The following is a 14,776-nucleotide window of genomic DNA, read 5'->3' as shown; positions in this document are numbered from 1 at the left end:
AGGGGTTGGAAGGGAAATCACATGACTTTTCATCACAAAACAAGGAAGTAAAAAAAATTGCCCCACCTTTTCCCATTCCCACCCCTAATTTACATATGCAAATTAGGGTTTGGTTCAGTATTCAGCCAAATATTTCACGAAGGATTCGGCCGAATCCCAAACAGTGGATTCAGTGCATCCCTAGTTCCTAATAAATGTCAGTATTCTGAAAAATGCAGGGCCATGCTGAAATTTGTCTAACCACACATTAAGCATATTGTACAAATACTTTTTTTTTTTAAGGGGACTTTTGTCCTGCACCACATCCTGGGCCTTATTTATCAAACTGTGTTGTTGTGCAAGGTGATCACTGAGCATTTAATATAGAGGCCTATTTATCATACTTTGTAGAACAATTAATTCCAAAAATAGCATAAAAAGTTATGTAAAATAAACGCCAAATTTATAAAGATATGTTATATTTTATGCTGCCTGAATTCTGGATTTAAGACTGTTATCTTATACCAAGTCATACCTCACGTAATCCGTTAAAGTCAATAGGAAAAATTCAAGCAGCAATTAAGCTCCAGAAGGAAAACAAAACACATAAAAAACGCTGGGCCTTAGGGGCTTATTTATCATGCTGTGTAAAAAAAAAAAAACAAAAAACAAAAAAAAAAACACATCACTGTGTAGAAAACATGTGTACTGATTTTCAGTGATCCCATAACTATTGTAAAAAATATGGCGTTAGTCCATCTTGGTTTTTTCTGGGTTCTTTTTTTCTGCCGGAACTTATTTGCAGCTTCAATTTTTCCCACTGACTTCAATGGATTGTGCAAGATCTGAACTAGTGTAAAATAACAAAGTGAAATCTGGTGTTTGGGCATTGTAAAATAAAACACACATCTTGATAAATTTGCCTTTTTTACACTATACGGTTTTTCTGGCGTTGTTTTACACAGTATTATATGATTTGTCTCCCCCATGTATACATTTTTATATAGATATATTGTACTTTTATGCACTGCACAACGATGCGGCTCCTTTACAGCGCTTTACAAATAAAGTTATACATACATACAGTATGATAAATAGGGCCCTATGTTTGGTGGCAGACAGAAAATGTTCCTTTCAATAAAAATGGCACCAACTGGACCCAGTGGTGTTCGGATGATGTGAGTGACAGAACATATACTGGTCCATGGACACAGTTAGGTCTCAGTTGCACAACTGGGAGCTAAGTGCAATGGTCATGATAACACACTTATTGCCCAAGAAGTTAAGTGCATTCAAGTCGGAGGACTGTGATGGCCATTCCAGAATATTGTACTTCTCCCTCTGCATAAATGCCTTTGTAGATTTTGAAGTGTGTTTAGGATCTTTGTCTTGTTGGAATATCCAACCTCTTTGTGACTGATGCTTAAACATTATCATGATGAATTTGTTGATATTGGGTTGATTTCATCCGACCCTCAACTTTAACAATGGCCCCAGTCCCTGTACTAGCCCCACAGCATGATGGAACCTCCACCAAATTTGACAGTAGGTAGCAGGTGTTTTTCTTGGAATGCGGCGTTCTTTTTCCGCCATGCAAATCGCTTTTTGACCAAATAACTCAATTTATGGCTCATCAGTCCAAAGCAATGACTGTGGCTTGTCTAAATGAGCTTTTGCATACAACAAGCGATTCTGGCAGGGTGATTAGAAAGAAGCCCTTTCTGCTCTCACACCACAAACATACAGATGATCTTTGTGCAAATTGTGCTAAATTGTAAAACGATGTACAGATACACCATCTGCAGCAAGATTTCTTGCAGGTCTTTGGAGGTGATCTTTGGGTTGTCTGTAACCACTCACTTTCCTCCACATATGCCGCTCCTGTATTTTTCTTGGCCTACCAGACGTGCGTTTTACAGCAACTGTGCCTGTGGCCTTCCATTTCCTGATTACATTCCTTATAGTTGAAACTGACAGTTTAAACCTCTGAGGTAGCTTTTTGTAGCCTTCCCCTAAACCATGATACTGAACAATCTTTGTTTTCAGATCTTTTGAGAGTTGCTTTGAGGATCCCATGCTGTCACTCTTCAACGGAGAGTCAAACAGAGGCACAACTTGCAATTGGCCTCCTTAAATACCTTTTCTCATGAATGGACAGACCTGCCTATGAAATTCAAGGCTTAATGAGCTAATCCAACCAATTTGGTGTTGCCAATAATCAGCATTGAGCAGTTCCATACATTCAAATTAGGGATGCACCGAATCCAGGATTCAGTTGGGGATTCGGCCAGGATTTGTCCTTTTTCAGCAGGATTCGGCCGAATCCTTCTGCCCAGCCAAACCGAATCCTAATTTGCATATGCAAATTAGGGGTGGGGAGGAAAATTGCGTGCCTTTTTGTCAGAAAACAAGGAAGTAAAAAATGTTTTCCCCTTTCCACCCTTAATTTGCATATGCAAATTAGCGTTCGGATTCAGTTGGGTATTCGGCCGAATCTTTCACAAAGGATTCAGGAGTTCGGCCGAATCCAACATAGTGGATTCGGTGCATCCCTAATTCAAATTAGCAAAATTACAATGGTACCGAAATTTTCACATTTGATTTAATTTCATACAACTGAATACTGCTTCACTAAAAATCTTTGTTCCGAAAACACCCCAGTACTCAGATGTTCCTGGGAAATGAAAGACACACCACTGTTATCTTTTTTTGTTGAAACTGGAGTAAATTATTATGCAGGCTGAGAGGGGTTCCCAAACTTTTTCATATGACCGTATATTATGCATAATACATTTCCCTGACAACACCATTTTTTTCTGGTCCCTTAAAAAATATAAAATGGGGGGTCTACTATATATGCAGATACTAGAAATGTAGAAGGAATAACTGTGGTTTTTTTACAAACTGTTGCAAATGTTACAAACGTGTTATTTATTTTTTCAAAACAATTCTGGGTGTTGCTCTGTCTATGCAAAGAGAAGGCAGAACAAGTAACTGCTCTGTATGTCCTCCTCTAGAAAGCTCACAGGCTGCGGTGTCAGAGATTACAGAAATTGGATTAAATGATTATGTTTATCTAGAAGTAGATTGTTTTCCATGTCACATTCAGTCAAAAATCTTTTTCTTCCTCAAGCGTGGTTGTTTAGGCTTAGCAAACCATAAACAAGATATGTTTTTTTTCCCCGTAGCTTTCAGTTCTTGCATGACTTTATCTCATTGTATTGCTTACTGCAACCACACAATGAATGTTTCTTTGGTTATAAAGCTATTTTCCACAGTTTATATGAAAACATATTTTGTTTCATATGATGACACAGAAAGCAGCATTTTCTAAAGTAAGAAGTACCACAGAGCATGACTCAATAGCAAAAGTTTAGCACATGCAGAGCTGAAGAAGTGGATGACACTTTTCAAAGAGGCTTACACTCTAGAGACAACATCCGATCTTCATTGTCTTTACTAAGCCCTGAAAATGAGGTCAGCCGTCCTACAGACTTACCAATGACACTGTCGCACACACATAGTCACTACTCACACAGAAATGTTGATTAGAACACATAGGGGGGAATTTACTGAAGTAAAAAACTAAAATAGTTTTAAGTGAATATTTCAAGCTGAACAAATAAAAAATTGCCTGACTGCCATAAATGACAAAAATTACAGTAATTTAACACTTTTTCCTTTGAAGAGGGCATATAAGAAGTTATTTACCCAACAAAATTGCAAGAGCACTAAGAGGTACAAAAGTGCAGCTTGTCTGGCACACAGTAAATGACCCCCATAGTGTTAAGAACATGTTTTTGACATTCAGGCCTGGACTGGCAATCTGTGGGTTCTGGCAAATACCAGAGGGGCTGCTGTAAGATGCCATAGACAGTCACTATTTAGTGGGCTGGTGGGGGCTGTTTGAGCCCACAGTGTACTTGGAATGCCAGAGCCTATTTTGAATCCCAGGCCAGACCTGTTGTCATTGCATTCTACGTCTCTAAAAATAGAAGGAATGTGCCTTTAAATGTACTGTACTGCTTTATGGAAATTTCACCACCATCCACTATGGTAGCAGCTGTTCCAGGCTGTGTAGAAAAGTCTGTAGCTCTCAATTTTAGATTCGAACCCCTGAATCCTTCATGAAAGATTTGGCAGAATACTGAACCGAATCCTAATTTGCATATGCAAATTAGCCGTGGAAAGGGGAAAACAGTTTTTACTTCCTTGTTTTGTGACAAAAAGTCACTAAATTTACTGCCCCTAATTTGTATATGCAAATTAGGAATTGGATCCGGTTTGGCCAGGCAAAAGGATTCGGCCGAATCTGAAGCCTGTTGAAAAAGTCCTAATCCTGGATCCTGTGCATCCCTATAAAAACGACATCATAAAAATCATGACAGAATCCCTTTAAAGGTAAAGATCACAAAATTTTACAAGCTATATGTCCCCTTTAAAAATGAGAGAAACTTTATACCAGTGTGTAGTTAGTAAAATATAACTAGACAGTCGGTTGAACTCTTTTAGGATATTTAATATTAGAAGGACAGTATAAATGCCATATAACCATCACCCTTATTTTTCCTGGTGTCTTAATTTCTTAAATGCCAGCCATCCATACTTATGATTAGGGCAGCCATCAGGGGGGGACGGGGGGGGGGGGAAGAGTTGTAGGGGGCCCCGAGGGTAAGGGGGGCCCAGCCACCCCATACTTTCTTGATTAGCCGGGCCCCCCTGCTTTCTGAGAGCTGCCGACTTCGGGAAGGCAAGGCGGGAGCACAAGGGGAGGTATCTTCTGTTCATTGCTTCCCCTTATTGGTCACTTAGTTTAAGTCCCGGTTGAGCTGCTCAGGGATTGGATAGTTGAGGTTTGAACTTCTCCTCCAGCTCATCCTGGACTTGAAATTCTGTGACCAATAAGGGAAGAAAATGCTGTCACTGGAAGAAGATGCAGCCACCTGTGCTCCCCTCCTCCCTTCTGTAGTTGGCAGCTCACTGACAGCAGGTGGGCCAAGCTAATGAAGTGTAACATGGCAAGGCCCCCCTAACGGTAACCCTTTGTGGTCCCTGTTGTGTGGTGGGGCCCTGGGCACCAAATTTTTTTTAAACTTCTGGGGGGGCACGTTTTTTACATGGACATTTAAGGGGGGTCCCGGCCACCAATTTTCTTATAACGTGGGGTCTTAGCCACCAATATTTTTTAATGGGGGGCCCTGACCACAAATGTTTTTTTTAATGGGGGGGCCCGACCACCAATATTTTTTAATTTTTTTTATTTACATGTGGGAACCATAGCCACCAATGTTTTTTTAGTGTGTGGTGGGGGATGGACCTGTGGGGTGGGTGGACCTGTAGGTTGATCATGTGTTGGGCGCAGCCCAGGGGGCCCAGGAAATTTTTTCGTATGGGGCCCTGTCGATTTCTGATGGCGGCCCTGCTTATGATAACATACTCAGGACTGGCAGAATCTGGACACGGCCTGTACAGGTTATGGCCATGTCCCCAGTTTGAGTGAGATGGCAGTACGTTACACCTAGATTCTCTGGATTACCTGGACAAAGAAGCACCTGACTAGCATGAGTACATATGTGCAGAAGAACGGCTATATCCAGTGGCATTACTACAGTACATATGGAGAAATAGCTTTCCAGTGAGTAAGGCAATGGATTAGCAATCCAACTGTAATGCCACACTTGTGTAAAGTTTAGCTAAATGTAATCTCACCAGCTTCACCTTCCTCAAATAAAAAGGACTGTTATTGTTATTTAGGACTACAAACATAATTTTTAATGAAGATCGCGTGTTTTTTTCCCAGCGGTATGCTTCCTGTTAAAAACAATATTTGTGACTAAGTAGACACATTTCGGTGTCGAGCTGGACAAAACAAATGAAATAAAACCCTCCTGTGTTTGTTTATTTAAGCTATATTGTGTTAAGGGCAAGCCGCAGGCAGAGAATTTAGAATGCGAGACAACAGTGTGTACTTGTGCTGGTGACTAAATGTTGATGTGGTGACTCATTCATTTATAAATAGTGGCAACACATGACGAAATGTGCAAGTGATTATTAGTGGTGTGCTGAGGAAAGGATGGGAGCGTTTCTGTCTCATTAGTATGACAGGCATGTTGTAGGCCAAAGGAGGAACTTGGAACATGTGAAAGAGTAAAAGGATTCTTTACCAAGTCACAAGTGACACAAATAGAGCGAGGAAATACTAATGAAAGGGAATCTTTTTTTTAAAAAAAGGAAAACATTAAGGAATATTGTGCTTCTCAAAGCAACCCTTTAAAACCACAAATGGGATTTAAAATGAACCATGCTGTAAGCTTTAACACAGCCAGTCCTCGCAAAACAACAGCTTCTGCAGAAAATGGAGATAAAAGGAGTGGGAGCTAAAGCACAACAGAGTTTTCTACAGCACCGTGAATAAATTGTTGAACAGAAGCCACATCTAGGGGGTTATTTTTCAAAGGTCAAGTGTTTTAAGTTTCAAGTTCATTCGAGGTTAAAAAAAAAAACAAACTCTAATGGTATCTCATTTATGAAAAAACTTGAATGGGAAAAGCCTGATTCTGCGAGTTCGAGTAGCAAAACCTGAAAAATATTTGATTGGGTTCGCCAAAAAAAAAAAAAAAAAAAACTCGAACTCGCTCAATTCATTCGAGTTTTTGGGCAAAACCCAAAAAAACCCATCATCAAGCAGGCTGTGAACATCTTCAAATTTTTCAAGGGACCTCTGCCACTGACTCCTACAGGACCTCGACAGGTTTTAGGTGGTGTACTTTTGGATTCAAGCTAATTACATGGTCGGGGCATAATAAATTTAAAAAATTTGAGTTTAAAAAAATAAATAAATCAAATAAAAAAAAAAAAAATATGCGAGTTTTGACCCAAAAATAAAAAAAACTCAAAAACTCGAATGTTCATGGAAAAAAACAACTCGAACCTCAATACAGTAAATCTGCCCCCTAACTAAAGAAGTAGCTAGAAAATGTTGTACATTATGTTTTAAGCTTCTGTACCAGCCCAAGGCAACCACAGCCCTTTAGCAAAAAAGATTTGTATTTCCAAAGATGCCCCACTAGCTCCCCATCTTCTTTTCTGCTGATTCACTGCACATGCTCTGTGCTGCTGTCACTTACTGAGTTTAGGGACCCACTCACAATATAAATCACACATAGAATAGAAATATCACAATATAAGGCTGATTAGTAATTAATACAGATAATTACTACATATCAGCTCAGAAAAGTAGTTCTTTAATATCCTTATATAATACACAAAAGCCATGAATATCCTGTAAATTATATCCTTATAAACGGTGAGTTCTGATGTCATCAGTTATAAACGGTAAGTTCTGATGTCATTTCTGTCACATGACTCACTGAAGTTTGTGTATTATAATAAATAAAGTACCCCCCAGTTGTAAAATATGAGGATATTAGAAGTTACCTCGGAGTTCCATGACCTGTATAAAAACACTTGGCCTTCGGCCTCGTGTTTTTATATGCTCATGAAACTCCTCGGTAACTTATAACATCCTTATATTTTACAAGAGGGGGTACTTTATTCACTATATTATACACCTATATCACACTACGGATTACACTGATCAGTGCAAAGAGAGCCGTTGCTATTTGTGCATTGTGTAATATTGAATCATTTATGTAATGACTGGTTTAACCCAGATCTTGCAAGTGAAACCCTCACTATGCCACCCAACGTGACCTTCACTCTAGAGCTCAACTGACAATGGCTGGCATCTACTAATGAACTATTTTATTCAATGCATAAAAGTAGCACTTCTCTAGTGAAGGCAGAGTCCTTAAGGGGAAATTCACTTAAAAAACTGGTAAAGGAATATGTCAGATAAATGTTGTATGTGTGCCAACTTCTTCCCAGACCAATGTGACAAATTTTCAAAAAAATGTTGTTGAAAAAAAGTGGACATGGCTATTTTTGTGCTGTATGTATTACCTTTTTGAGAAACAGTCATACCCTCAACAAATATAGACATTTTTTCTGCCAAAATGTATCCACCATAATGAAAATGTTGAGAAAGAATTTTGCTGTAAGTCTGCATGTAATACTCTTGACGGCACAAGCAGGTTAAAATGTCCGTGTTGTCACCCCAATGAACAGGACCTCTTCTCATTGAATTAAATTAAGTATGGAGGCAACACAGGATTCCACATTGAATACTCAAACAAGGTTTCCTCTTCTAGAAGTAGACTAACAATTTTCCTTACTTAAAAGATGACGAAATGCGAACACTCTCTACAACTGCTACTGGGGGCTAATTTATCAAAGGTTGAATGTTAGAGTTTGTTTTTTACCTTGAATAAACTCATAACTCGAACGGTATCTTATTTAAGAAAAAACTCAAATGGGAAAAACCCGATCCTGCAAGATCGAGTTCTGAAAAGGAAAACAATTGAATCATTGATTTATTCAAGTTTTCGAGTAAAACCCTCGAACATCATAGAGACTATTAACATCTTCAAATGGTTCAAGGGATGGTTCAAATGGTTACCAGGGAGTAACCAATCAATGACTTGGAGAGGGCATATGGGTCATAAATGTTTGCTTTTGAATCTGAGCTGCATGCTAAGGATCAAAAGCAAACTCATTGAACAGTTATGTCCCATGAGGTCCTCCTAAAAATCACTAACTAGCAACTTGGCAGGCCAGATTGCACTCATTTCATCAAACTGCAATGAAATTAGTCATTTTTTGGTTAAGGGGTGACTTTAAAGGAGGAGGAAATTTAGTTCTAAGCAAAGCTATGTTGCACTGATCTGGTCAGTTGGGCCACAGGCCATCAGATAAATGGCTACAGAAGTGTAGCCCAATCCTATGCCACCCATTTTTTAAAGAATGAAAAACTCAGGCTTGATTCATCAGAATGCAATACAAAACATTTATGGCTGAGCAAATTCAGGCTTCATGTGAAGAGCAAATCTTCAGAACACGAATCACATGCAGGAGCTTTGCTTGTAAATATCATGCAGGTTCCTGGTAAGTTTCCTATAAAAAGCAGCAGGTCTCTGCCAAGCAAGACTTGCAAACACAACATATTGGGATGACTTCCAATAATAGGCCAGATTCAATTCAGTGAGAAAACATTATCTCATGTTTTATCACTTGAAAACTCATGGACGAGATTCAATTCGAGAAGAATCTCCAAAAGCAGTTAAATTTTTTCCCATAGACTTCAATTAAGTTTTCAAATGATAAACTGTGAGATAAGTTTTTAGGAATTGAAATGAATATCATCCATGAGTTTTCACGTGATCGACTTATATTTTCTAACTGGATTGAATCTGGCCCAATATATTTTGGGTCTAAATGCAGGACAGAGAAGGTGGCTTAATCGCACCCATAGCAACCAATCAGACCTTTCAGATTATCATCTAACTTGTAGTATCATCTAACTTGTAGTAGTAACTTGCTGAATGGTTCCTATTGTCAATGCACATGTGCAGTTTAGCACCTATAGTAAATGAGTCCTATGGCAAAAGTTCTTGAGAGTAGGCTAGGGTTTCCATCTGGCCACCATTTCACATAAGCCTGTTCAATTGCTGGTATTTATACAAATTTAAGTTTTCCTCCTCCCTGCGCAGTTTTACCTCCAACTAGCCTTCAAATAGTTTGAATCCAAACTCCCATTAAAACCTCTGGATCCGCTCTGATCTACCAACTCTCCACTCCCATGGCTTCATCCCCCCGACACATGTAACTTTGCATATAGTGTCTAAATGCAAGCATTTTTGTATCCCTTGTAGCGTTTTGCACATGCATTTACTTTATTTCTCTATATAGGGAAAACAATTTAGATAGAAGATCATTGCTGGGCTGAATTGCCCCTGTTCAGGAGCTTTCAGCCATTCAAATGAATTAGAGCTGCAGGAAGTGGAGTGTGGCACTATTAACAAGTGCAGCAGAGAGGTAGAGAGAATAATTTGGTATTATGCATCTAGCATGATGTATTGTTTCACCAGCACACAATGTGTTGTGATGCCATTACTGTATTAATGAAATGGGATGAGACTAAGCAAATTACAAGAAACAGATGGTTTGACTTGCAGACCCAAGGCAACATGCAGAAGGAGTTAACTGGCACAGCAAGGGAAAAAAAATCTAAATATATCTGCTTTTGAAGGGATGCAGAAGAAATTAAGTCATGCCATGCAACTTGCTTTCCATAACATTTACTGACTTTAATTTATGTTAAGAAACTAAATAAATCAGGTGTGCTTATTTTACATGACAAGTGGCCAAAACTTTACTTGATGCATATGTATGAACAGCCCATCTTGGAACAGCTCTAAACAAATTCTGCTGCTGGGCAACAATGCTGTAAAGGGTTTTTGTCTGAATGCAGTTAAAGGGAAACCACAAACTTAGGTTTAGCTTTTTCCCTTAAATGCTTAGATGTGTTTTATCTACTCATTTAAGAAACATATTTAGCTTTGCTTTTCAATACAGTCCAGAGGTTTATAACCAATAGATAATTTGGAGACCTTGTGATGGGGCTCCAATATAAATCAGCGGGGGAGAGGGTGCAAAGAGTGTTAACAAGGGAAAGATAATGGAGGGTGCAGTTGGGGAAGGCTATGGATTTCACAAGGGCCTGAGTCTTGTATATTTAATAGGTGGCCATTGTTAGGTGCCAAGCATCCTACATGTAACCCAGTGATCCCCAACCAGTAGTTCGAGCAACATGTTGCTCTCCAACCCCTTGGATGTTGCTCACATTGGCCTCAAAGCAGCTGCTTATTTTTGAATTGGTATTAACAATAAGTAAAATTTAGGATAAAACGCACTACTTCCAAAGAATATATGACTGGGAACTGCTACAATGTTTCCCTAAGAAGAGGTAGTCTTTGTTATACTTTTGTATAAGAAAGCAATCTGTCCTGGTTATAATTAGAAATAATTTCTATATTTTTTCAGGTTTTGTGAAAGACTATATTGGCCAGTAGCGAAAAGGGGTTAAGTAATGGTCAAAGGGGTAAGGAGGGGCTGTGAAGGGGGAGGGGTCAAGCCATGCAATCAGTGGGGCATGTCAAGTGTGGATTTGGTAAGTAGGGTAGGGCTATATAGATGCCTGGGGGATAGAAAGGTAGCTGGGAGAGGGGTTTGGGAGAAATCTGAGGAAGGCCAGGGGTGGAGCAACTGGGGATCACCAGCCAGGTGACAGCCCCATCTGGTCATTAGGTGATGTCCTACTTAAAGGAACAGTAACATAAAAAAAGTGTTTCAAAGTAATACAAATATAATGCAGTGTTGCCCTGCACTGGTAAAACTGATGTGTTTGCTTCAGAAACACTACTATTGTTTATATAAATAAGCTGCTGTGTAGCAATAGGGCCAGCCATTCAAATGAGAAACGGCTCAGGTTACACAGCAGATAGCAGATAAGCTTTGTAAAACATAATGGTGTTATCGGTCATCTACTATTTAACCTGTGCCATATAGCCTTTTTGCAATTTCCGCCATTGCAAAACATCAGCTTGTTTACATGAGCCATAGTAGTGTTTCTGAAGCAAACAGATCAGTTGTACCAAGTGCAGGGCAACAGTACATGATATTTTCATTACTTTAAAACACTTTAATTTTTTGGCGTTACTGTTCCGTTATAATGTAAAGGTTTTAGGTATGCCTCCTAAAGAAAAGAGCATTTTTGTGTTCTCCCCATGCATACATGGGTTTTCTATGGTTACTCCCACACTGCATTACTGGCTGGACCTAAACAGTCAATGAGGCAGATAACCAGGCTAGATTCACAAGTAAAACCCATGGAAAGCCGGACATCCGTAAACAAAAATTTCACCCTACTCCGCTGAGGAATTATTTTTTTGCTGCCTTCCTGGCACAGTGGTTTAAGAAAGGCAAACAAAAGCCTGGAGATACCAGTTGGAATCTTAGCAATGCCATACAACCCACACCTATATTATTTACTCGGGTCGACAATTTATATTATTGTCTTAATAATAACTAAAGTTGAAAATTCATTAATGAATTTACCCCTCAAGAAGCAGTATTGAAAAGGCCACTGTGAGATTCAATTTAGGATTTTTTGTTAGTGAATCAGGTCCTGTGTATGCATTATCCAAACATATGGAATGGCAAATTGCACTAATTTGTTTTGCCTATCATCAGCTCGCAGGGTTGCCACCTGGCCGGTATTTTACCAACCTAGCCCGTAAAACACCTGCCAAGGCCGGGCCGGTATTACAAATTTACCGGCAGTGTAGTAGTACTACACTGCTGGTAATTTGTAATACCCTTAAAAAAAGCCCTTGGCCTGCCCCCAACATTTTTTCAGTCTTCTGGACATTGCGTGATGTTGCTCCACCCCTTTTGTGTCACATTGTGTGGCTCTGCCCCTTTTGCGTCACAAACAGCCCCCATTTGTGCCCGCCCCCCCACCGGTAATCTTTTTCAGAAAAGGTGGCAACCCTATCAGCTCAAGATTGAGGGTTCCTGAGATACCTTGCCTAAATGTATTGACACTCAGTCTCAGGCTAATTATAATCCCTGAGAGGATTCCATTGTAGGGGATCCATTTCAAATGTCTTTCTAGTTGTGAACTTAAGCCTTTACAAGTTCTATCTCCTTACAGGTAATGGTGCTTGATCCTCTGTACTGTTAATACACCACACATTTTAGTATTGCTTCACGGTTAGCTGTCCTCGAGAGACTATCTGTGCTGTGTTAAATAAATCCTATTCATGGTTAAAGGGGACCCGTCACCCAAAAAAATTATACAAAATCCTATTTTATCACATTAGTCAAGCAAATTTAAATTTAATTACTCTATATCAATTATTTGAATCTTGCTTCCTTCAGTCTGGGATTTCAAAATTATAGCAAACAGGCAGCAGCCATTTTGTGGACACTGTTATTAAGACAAGTCTTGTATCATCTCAGAATCTTGTTTGTGCACCAGAATGGGGAATCCAATGTCCATCCCCATGCCCTGGCTACACAATTAAATGGTAAAGAGAACGGGGGGAATATATGGAGAGCAGTGACATCTAAAAGTGCTGAATGGAAAGTGAAAGTAATTGTCTGCCCCGCCTCTATGCCACGGGCATAGAGGAGTGGCGACAATATTTGATTGACAGCTGAGATTTTTAAATGAGCTTACAACAGCTATGAATGCTTTAATAAAAAATAGAAATTGGATTTCATGTTTAATTTGAAAAGGTCTTTTATTATACAGATTTTTGTGTCTGGGTGACAGGTCCACTTTAAGAATCACTTGTGGCTATTCATTTTCTCCGGCAGTTGTATATTGAGAAAGTCTAGCTTTCATCACCCTTGCGAGGGCCCATCTGAGACAGAGTACAAAAGAGAGTACAAGCTAATTTAGAGTCGTTATGAAATCTTGCATTTTACCAGGCAGAGGAACACCTGAAACCACCCATGCCACATCCTATTTATGTAAACTGAAAAAGTCAGACACAGTATGTTTTTGTGAACAAAAACAATAAAAAAAAAAAAAAAAACACATAAGAGCATTTTGAATACCACCTTACTAGCAATGTTAAACAGCCTCCATTAGTTTGGTGGAACAAATTGCATTTTGTCTGTCAGTGGTCAGGGCAGCTAAAATGCCCATTAACACTTCTAATGATATTAAATGAAAAGCACCTTGAGTGGCAAACATAGCGCAGTAAAAGTCAGATGTGTCAGACCTCTACCTGTCAACTCTCCTTGTACAGCAGCACATTTCATATTATCAGAAGCTGTAATAGGGAGACAGGGCAATAGTAACCACAACTGTTGCTGTGTAAGCTTTTTTGGGCAGGGCCTTCTTTACCTCTTGTATTGGTTATTTGTTTTTGTAGGTTTTCTTGTATGTTTGATGTAAAGACCCATTTATTGTACAGTAAATAATAACTGTTTTTCCTGACAGCAGTGGAAGAAAAACTCCACATTTCGCCATGTGCTGTAATACTTAGGGGAATAGCAGATGTGTTGCCAACAGGAAATCACACTCCTGACCCCAAAATACATTTGAATTGCTCCCCACGTGAACTGCTGCAGGTAAAACAGACTTTGTACTCCATGAAAATGCTCCCACTGGCCAATAAGTTCACTCTCAACCATACACAGAAAGGACAACTTTAGAGTTGCCACCTGTCCAGTTTGCACCAGGACAGCCTGATTTTCAGAATGGCTGTCCAGATTTCCGAATGATATACAGTGGTGTGAAAAACTATTTGCCCCCTTCCTGATTTCTTATTCTTTTGCATGTTTGTCACACTTAAATGTTTCTGCTCATCAAAAACCGTTAACTATTAGTCAAAGATAACATAATTGAACACAAAATGCAGTTTTTAAATGAAGGTTTACGTTATTAAGGGAGAAAAAAAACTCCAAATCTACATGGGCCTGTGTGAAAAAGTGATTGCCCCCCTTGTTAAAAAATAACTTAACTGTGGTTTATCACACCTGAGTTCAATTTCAAAGGTTATAAAGCCATTTCTAAAGCTTTGGGACTCCAGCGAACCACAGTGAGAGCCATTATCCACAAATGGCAAAAACATGGAACAGTGGTGAACCTTCCCAGGAGTGGCCGGCCGACCAAAATTACCCCAAGAGCGCAGAGACAACTCATCCGAGAGGCCACAAAAGACCCCAGGACAACATCTAAAGAACTGCAGGCCTCACTTGCCTCAATTAAGGTCAGTGTTCACGACTCCACCATAAGAAAGAGACTGGGCAAAAACGGCCTGCATGGCAGATTTCCAAGGCGCAAACCACTTTTAAGCAAAAAGAACATTAAGGCTCGTCTCAA

General features: G+C 39.4%; 2 protein-coding genes across 3 annotated transcripts in view; one reads left to right on the top strand and one right to left on the bottom strand.

Annotated features, from left to right (window-relative positions):
* pcnx4.L (pecanex 4, L homeolog) overlaps positions 1-13,662 on the top strand; it is a gene marked incomplete at both ends in the record, with an annotated part of 54,562 nt that extends 40,900 nt beyond the window's left edge. The window contains 3 exon segments of the mRNA NM_001089192.1: positions 5,503-5,514; positions 8,033-8,047; positions 13,650-13,662.
* Positions 1-14,776, bottom strand: part of dhrs7.L (dehydrogenase/reductase (SDR family) member 7 L homeolog) — a 32,971-nt gene that overhangs the window by 13,159 nt on the left and 5,036 nt on the right. The gene's annotated exons all lie outside the window — the stretch shown is intronic.

The sequence above is a fragment of the Xenopus laevis genome, chromosome 8L (genome assembly GCF_017654675.1).
Source record: "Xenopus laevis strain J_2021 chromosome 8L, Xenopus_laevis_v10.1, whole genome shotgun sequence".
NCBI classification, from domain to species: domain Eukaryota; kingdom Metazoa; phylum Chordata; class Amphibia; order Anura; family Pipidae; genus Xenopus; species Xenopus laevis.
The sequence above is the reverse complement of the archived record's forward strand: the minus strand, read 5'-3'. Positions and strand labels throughout refer to the sequence as shown.